Raw genomic sequence first — 7,798 nt, forward strand, 5'->3', positions numbered from 1 at the left:
AAGGAATGTATCCAATACAAATGTATACCTATGTAAAATTTGAAAGATATTAATGCAAATAATATAAATGTATACCAATTTATTAACCAATTTATTATGAATACGAACAAATGTATCCAATACAAATGTATGTCAATCTATTAGATGAATACAAATTAGTGAATACCAATGCAAGCAAATGTATACAAATTTGTTAAATGAATATGGATTGAGTTCAAAGGAAAAATAATTGGTAGGTAATGAATTCATAGGAATACCTTTGAAATAAGAATAATCATAATCAAAATATTATTTGCTAATTTTAAGAAAAATATAATTCTAGACAGTATTTTGCTAGTTTTAAGAGAAAATGGTTGGAAGATAGAATAGAGATGACATTAATTTTCTTTTATTATTTTAAAAAACACGTAATAATTTGAAAGAAGAGATAATTCTAAATAATCTTTTGCTAGTTTTAAGGAGTAATGGTTGGAAGTTAGAAGAGAGATGAAATTAATTTTCTTTTATTATTTTAAAAAACACGTAATAATTTGAAAGAAGAGATAATTCTAAATAATCTTTTGCTAGTTTTAAGGAGTAATGGTTGGAAGTTAGAAGAGAGATGATATTAAATATCTTTTAGTATTAAAAAAAAATGAACAAAATGTTGATATATTACTTTTAGGCTAATATGTGCCAATTTTTTATTTGTTTATTAATTGCCAATTAATAGTGGGCTATATGTTGCCTATTGTATGTAACACTTGTCTATCTTTGTCAATTATGAATACCTATTTTTTTTTTCATTTATCCACCTTTCTTTAACAACTTCAGCAAATTTAAGGCATAAAAAAATTAAAGTTTCAAACAACTTCAAGCTAAGCAAAGATTCAAGCTAATGAATAGGCATGACATATAAGAGGGCCAAAAGTCAATCTCTAACACTTCTAAAAATATCAGTTTAATTTGAACTCATAAACATGAACATAAGACGTTGATAATGTATAAAACCTAAGCTCATAAAAATTTATATAAATATGGATAAACAATTTTATGAATACGTTCGCAAAAAATAACAAAGCTGGAAACTGAACTTACTCATTAATTTTGTAGCTTTCCTCTACTTTTTTTTCTTCTACTGGAGAGAGTTGTACATATTCTTAATTAATTCATAAATTCATTTATATAAGTTGATCATTCCGCATAATTTGATGGATTAGATAAGATAATTCATTATAAATGAAGTTAGGTAATTGAAGAAAATTAAAAGTTATTTATTTTGGAGATGAAAAACTTTAAACTGTGAAAAACATTCTTTTCAACTTTCAAGTAACAACTTAAAAATGGTCAACAAAAAGTGAAAAACCCTTCCCATTAAATAGTATGATGATATTACGAAATATAAATTTAATAATAATAATATGATATGCATAATAATAATAATAATAATAATAATAATAATAATATTTAATTAATTGTATATTTTATAACATAGGAGTAAAATGGTAATTTAACTTAGCACTTTGGAGCTTCCCACTTTTAATGATATATTAGTGAATATTTCCGTGCTTAGCGCGACATAAAAACTATTTATAAATTTATAAATAAACTTATTAAAATTTAATCGAAATAATAACATACTTCCATATATATCCTTACAAATCAATAATATACATTAAAATTTTTCTTCTAATAATAAAGTAAAGCATGAAATGAAAAGTAAAGGTAGATATAAGTAGAAATGAATTATATTTTAATATCATTTTTTAATTATTATTTTTTTCAATTTTTTTTCTATTCCCGTATCTAATCTCTCCCTCATATGTTCATACCCTAAATAATAAGCTCTAGTTTAGCAAATAGGTTACTATCTCTCGAGTTTTCATGATTTTCTTCGTGATTATCTCCGTTTTCTTTCCCTCTCTTATCTTACTTCCTCTTTTTATTTTTCTGGACCGTTACTTCTTTCGATCCTTTCTATATTTATTTATTTATTTTCATTATTTTCTTGTTTCCCTAATTCTTGTTGTTAGTCAAAGATTGTGCTTTATTTTTAAATAATTAAAAAATTTAATACTTTTTTCGACTTTAATATTCTCATTACCTATTTGAAATCTAAAGTCTTTCATCTTTCCTAATCTTTTATAGTAATTATCTTTCCCTAATTAATTGAGTAATTATTTAATCGAAGTTAAAATTTTGAATTAAAATGATAGGTACTAACACATTAAAGAGACTTGAATACAATAAGTGGTAGTTAATAGTGAGTAATTGGAAAAAAATAAGTAACATATAGTCAAGAGAGATATTTGATGTAGTGACTTTTGATTTATTCCTTTTTGTTTTAATAACAAAAACACATTTAAGAAAATAGGAAAATGGTAAAAATTGAGAAAAAAAGAAAACTATGATTATTGATTATAGAGTTGTAATATCACTTTGTCTATGCCCAATTATATATATACTAGGTAATTTGTCCGCGCTTCGCGCGATCATAAATAATAATTACATTGAACTTGCAAATAATCCATTACTAATATCCATACATTAAAAATAATGGTAAAAATAGGTTCTTAAAAAATATTAGCAATATTCCTGCATGAATTTGATTATTTGTCAATATCACATAATTTAAGAACCTCTAATGAATGAATTATTCAGGAAATAATAAATCATTGGTTCTTTAATCAACATTAAAAGTAAAATAAAGAAGAAAATAAGAATATATATACAAAGGCATTTCATAAGAAAAAGAACACATTTAAGTTGCATAGATTATACAATTGTGATATATGTCTCTAAAATAAATTCAAAAAATTGTTAACAGATTCAAAAAAGAAATTACGCTTGAACATGAAAGCAATTATAACTTTTGAACTTGCATAATGAATTTCTTCAATTGATAAGTGAGAAACTTCATATCTATGTAAAAATAGAGTAATATGTAAGCTTGTATATAACACTTTTAAGTTATAAAATTTTATATAGAATATCAAAATATGAATTCTTGGAACTGAGTACAATAATTATTTTCTGCACAATGACTATACTTAGTATATGTGTATATGTTCAATATAATCGGAGACAATAACTTTGCAGAAACATAAACAACAGAGTTTAAACCATGTACTCAAAAACAACAATAAGATCATAAGCATAAATTAATGACTGTAAAAAAACAAACCAGGATATGTAAAAATAGAATGAAATAGAAAGGAAAAAATCGAGTCCACTGAATGCACAGTGTCCCCTAAAAAAACTATTCCCCTCTAATACCTAAGGTTTAAAGAATTAGATCCTCTCAGGATGATACGATTTTATTCACCAACGTATTGATACAAAAACAATGGTGTCAGTAAGCCACTCAACATGAGCAAAGTACACGAATATTTAATTGTGTAGAAGAAGAAGAAGTTCAGAATTTTCGTTGTTTTAAAATGAGAGGAAATCCCTCTATTTATAGACAACAAAGGGTAGTGTGAACAAATGCTTATTGTGCCTTATCGGAAATGTCACAACTCTTTGAAAAAGTCACAACCCTTTGTAACGGTCACAACCTTTCGTAAAAGTTGCCACTTTTCATAAAATTTGTAATTTTTCATAAAAGTCGCAACTTTTCATAAAAGTCACAACTTTTCATGAAAAGGGAAGGCTAATTTTGGAAATAAATAAATTAAAAGGGAATGCTTGTTTGTGGTGGCGCCACGTAGGCGGGCCTAAGGTTCTCTTTTATATATATTTATGATTTATGACTAGGTAATAAATTCGCGCTTCGCCCGGGCAAAAATAATCTTTCTAAGCTTTTGAACAACCTTTCCAATAATCGTTTTTTATAAGAATTTTTTTTTAGTAGGTTTTAAGAACATTTCAACAGAAATTAAATGATTTGACATTATCACATATCTCACGAATTGTAAATATATAAAGAATGATTAAAAATATCTTGATATCTAATTATTTTTATCGTTTACATAATTTATCATAATATATGTTTGATGATATAATTGTCTTGTTAAACCAGAGTGATGTTTTTATGTAGCGATTAAACATCACTTATTCTATTTTTTTTATATGAAAAATATAGAATATGATAATTTTATGGTTAGAATAACTCCTTGTGAAAAAAAATTATGTCAAAGTTTTCGATAATCAATATTAGATATAAATAAGTTAAGACCGTTAAAACTGTACATCACAACAACATAATTAAATTTTTTAGAGATAATCTACTTGCCTGAGGTCAAACGTTCACCACTTTTCGTTATTGTTACCTTGTTACTCTAACAAAATTTATAAAAGGAGAAAAATAAATTTGAAACGATAGCAAAATAATATTGTTGACCCTTTTCGAAACTCATTCTTCATTAAACTGCTGCTCTGAAGGCCCTTCTAGTTGCTTCATCAATGCAACTTTACGAGTTTTTCAGAAATATATATGTATAATTTTTGCATTATGAAAGTATAAGTAGATCAAAATGTTGGATTCTAGACTCATGTTACAGAAATATTTTCGAACATTAAAAAATTAAAAATGAGTCTAACCTAGATAACTCAAACGCTCAGCATGACTTGGGACATGAGGGACAACAAATCTATGTTAATAGACATATCTTTTGTAGCTTAAGATATTACTTTTATTTAGAGCAGTTTTTGTTTCATATTCTTCAAATTAAGCTTGCCGAAAATAGTCATAATTCACACCAAAAATATTTAGAAAAGCCGAATGAGAAGGAAAAAAAGAAAAAACATTAAAACGATGAAAGCTTTGTCCAAGTGAGATCATATACATACCAAACGAAAAATAATCAATACAATTTTAAGGAGACAACAGAACAACGAGAAAAAAACATACATTAAAGGGAGTAAACTATGAGATATCCAATGATGATAACAAATCATTCTAACCAGAAAATTTCACATGTTTTGAAATAGCATACCTCAAAAAATTAATCAACTTTCAATCCTTAAAGTACTCATAATATCCAACAAAATTCATGTAGGAATTAAAAAAGAGTCAAGTTCAGAAAACTTGATAAATGTCGATTTCCTAAAATAGAATTACTACCTTATGCATTAACGAAAATTTAGAAGACGTTCAAATATATATGGCGCAGAAAAATTCCTACGTTTTGAATAAGGGATAAGGGTCTGAAAAATACCTCAACTTTGGTCGAATTTGCTGTTGCGATACTAAACTTTCATAAAGACCTATTACCTCCCTAGACTATTTAATTCCGTATTTTTTACCCCCTGAACTATTTAATAGTGTATTTTAAAGGTATATATGTGCCCACGTGGACACATTACTATTTATAATTTTGCATTATTTTTATGTCCATGTGGGAAAATATATATGTTTTAAAAATACGGTAATAAATAGTCTTGGGAGGTAATAGGTCCTCATGGAAAATTTTAGTATCGCAACAACAAATCCGACCAAAAGTTTGGGGGTATTTTTTTCCAGACCCCTTATCCCTTTGAATAACATACCTAAAAAAATTGACTAACACTTCAATCAACTTTCAATCCTTATAGTACTCATAATATCAACTGATAAAATTTAGTAAAAGTAGATAACAACAACATAAAAATAAAAAAATATGAGCGTGCAAAGTTATTAACTCTCAGAGGATTTTCTAAAGAACACAAAATCTCATCCTTGTATGTGCAGGAATGACATTGTTGATGAAGAAATTAGAGATTTGTAAGGGTTTATTTTTATTGTACCTTCAACAATTATAGTAGAGAAAACTTGTTTGAATACTGAATTAACGTTTGTTATTTAATTTGTACTAACAAATACTTATAACAATAATTTTGCAGAAACATAAACAACAAAGTTTAAAGCATGTACTCAAAAATAACAATTAATAATATAAGCATAAATTAATGACTGTAAAAAACATAGCAGGATCTGTAACAATATAAAGAAACAGAATGGAACAAATCAATCCAATTGAATGCATAGTGTCCCCTTAAGGAAATTATTCCCTCTCTAGTACCCGAGGTTTAAAGGAATAGGTCCTCTAAAGATAGAACAATTCTATTCACAAGTGTATTGATACAAAAACAACGGTGTCAGTGAGTCATTCAACCTGAGCAAAGTACATAAATATTTAATTGTCCAGAAGAAGAAGAAGAAGTAGTTTAAAATTTTCGTTGTTTTAAAATGAAAGGAAATTTCTCTATTTATAGACAACAAAGGGTATTATGAACAAATGCTTATTGTGTCTTATTGGAGAGGTCACAATTCTTTGAAAAAGTTACAACCTTTCGGAAAGGTCACAATCTTTCAAAAAGTCATAACTTTTCATAAAAGTCGCAACTCTTTCATAAAAGTCACAACTTTTCATAAAATACACAACTTTTCATGAAAGAGGAAGGTTAGTTTTGGAAATAAAATAAATTAAAATGGAATCCTGATTTGTGGTGGCGCCACGTAGGCGGACCTGATAAAAAAATTGTGGTGCTAATTCAATTCATGTTTTTTTTGATTTGTTAAACTATTGATAATAACTTATATTCAAATCACTCATGTAAAGACAAATACAAATTCAACTCATACTAAAACGAGATTATTCGAATTTAAAAATAGTTAGTTCAACGTAATTCACTCTTTTTAATTTGAACTAAATTTGAAACTTTAAATATGTCAAAATTAAGTTTGATTTCATTTCTCAGCCAATCAATTTTGTGCATAAGAAAATATAATTTTATTGGCAGTTTTTTAAAAACTAATTAAGATCAAGCCTTCAGATATCTAAATGTTTTGAGAAATAATATCAATGAAAACAATAATAAACTAAAATTTATAAGCTGATGAGAGATCAGTTTTCTTTCAATGTTCTTATTTATGAACAATTTATTATTTTCGTAATCATCTACGAAAACACACAAAGAAAACAAAAATCTTATATAAAATAATGAACAAAAAAAGAAAATTAAACCAACAAATTAAAAGAAATAAATCACATACACAACATGTATTAAGCAAAATTGCATCTTATAAATATTTAAATAATTATATCTATAATCATAATAAAAAAGATATATTTGAGATACTCATAATAAGAAGTTTGATAAGCAGTCCATTTGAATTGTTGTAGCCTATTGATACATTTTTCTTAGCAAATGATGGAACAAACTCAGCAAAATTATACTTAACAATCAAAGAAAAGATATATTACTTACAAATCATAACATTAAACGTCCATGCATAAGAACATTTTAAGAAGAAAAAATGTATCAACAGGTGTATTAACTTTTAACTTTTGGCAATATCAATGGTGTGTTATTGTTTTCTTTTCAAAAGTTAATGGCGAGGAAATAAATTCGTTTAGCTGTCATAAATGTTACTTTTGTCTTTTTCCTTTAATGAGGAAATAATTAAATATAAAATCTTAATATTTTATGTATTATAAAATGAGGAAAAATCCCCAAAAAATCACAAAAAAGATAAATAGGATTTGAAGCCTTATAGAGCGCTACATCATCGTTTATATGTTTCAGCTTTATATATATATACTATATATAATAAGTGGGAATATCTACTACTTAGCACATGACAAGTATTGGATCATATGTGCTTGATAGTGTTGTACATTCTTCTTTTATGGTTGTACCTTTAAAATTTATATTATTGGACAATTTAACACCATTTATTACCTACTACTTTATTAGCCAAAAAGTTTGACCTCATTTGGGCCCATTTATTATTTATTTGTTTTCAATTTTCAATATATGTTGTCTATCTAATTATTTTTTTCAACCTTTTATTTTAAACTTCTTGAAATTTAATTACCTATTTATTACTCTCTCT

This window comes from Solanum tuberosum, unplaced genomic scaffold (genome assembly GCF_000226075.1).
Source record: "Solanum tuberosum cultivar DM 1-3 516 R44 unplaced genomic scaffold, SolTub_3.0 scf00077, whole genome shotgun sequence".
NCBI classification, from domain to species: domain Eukaryota; kingdom Viridiplantae; phylum Streptophyta; class Magnoliopsida; order Solanales; family Solanaceae; genus Solanum; species Solanum tuberosum.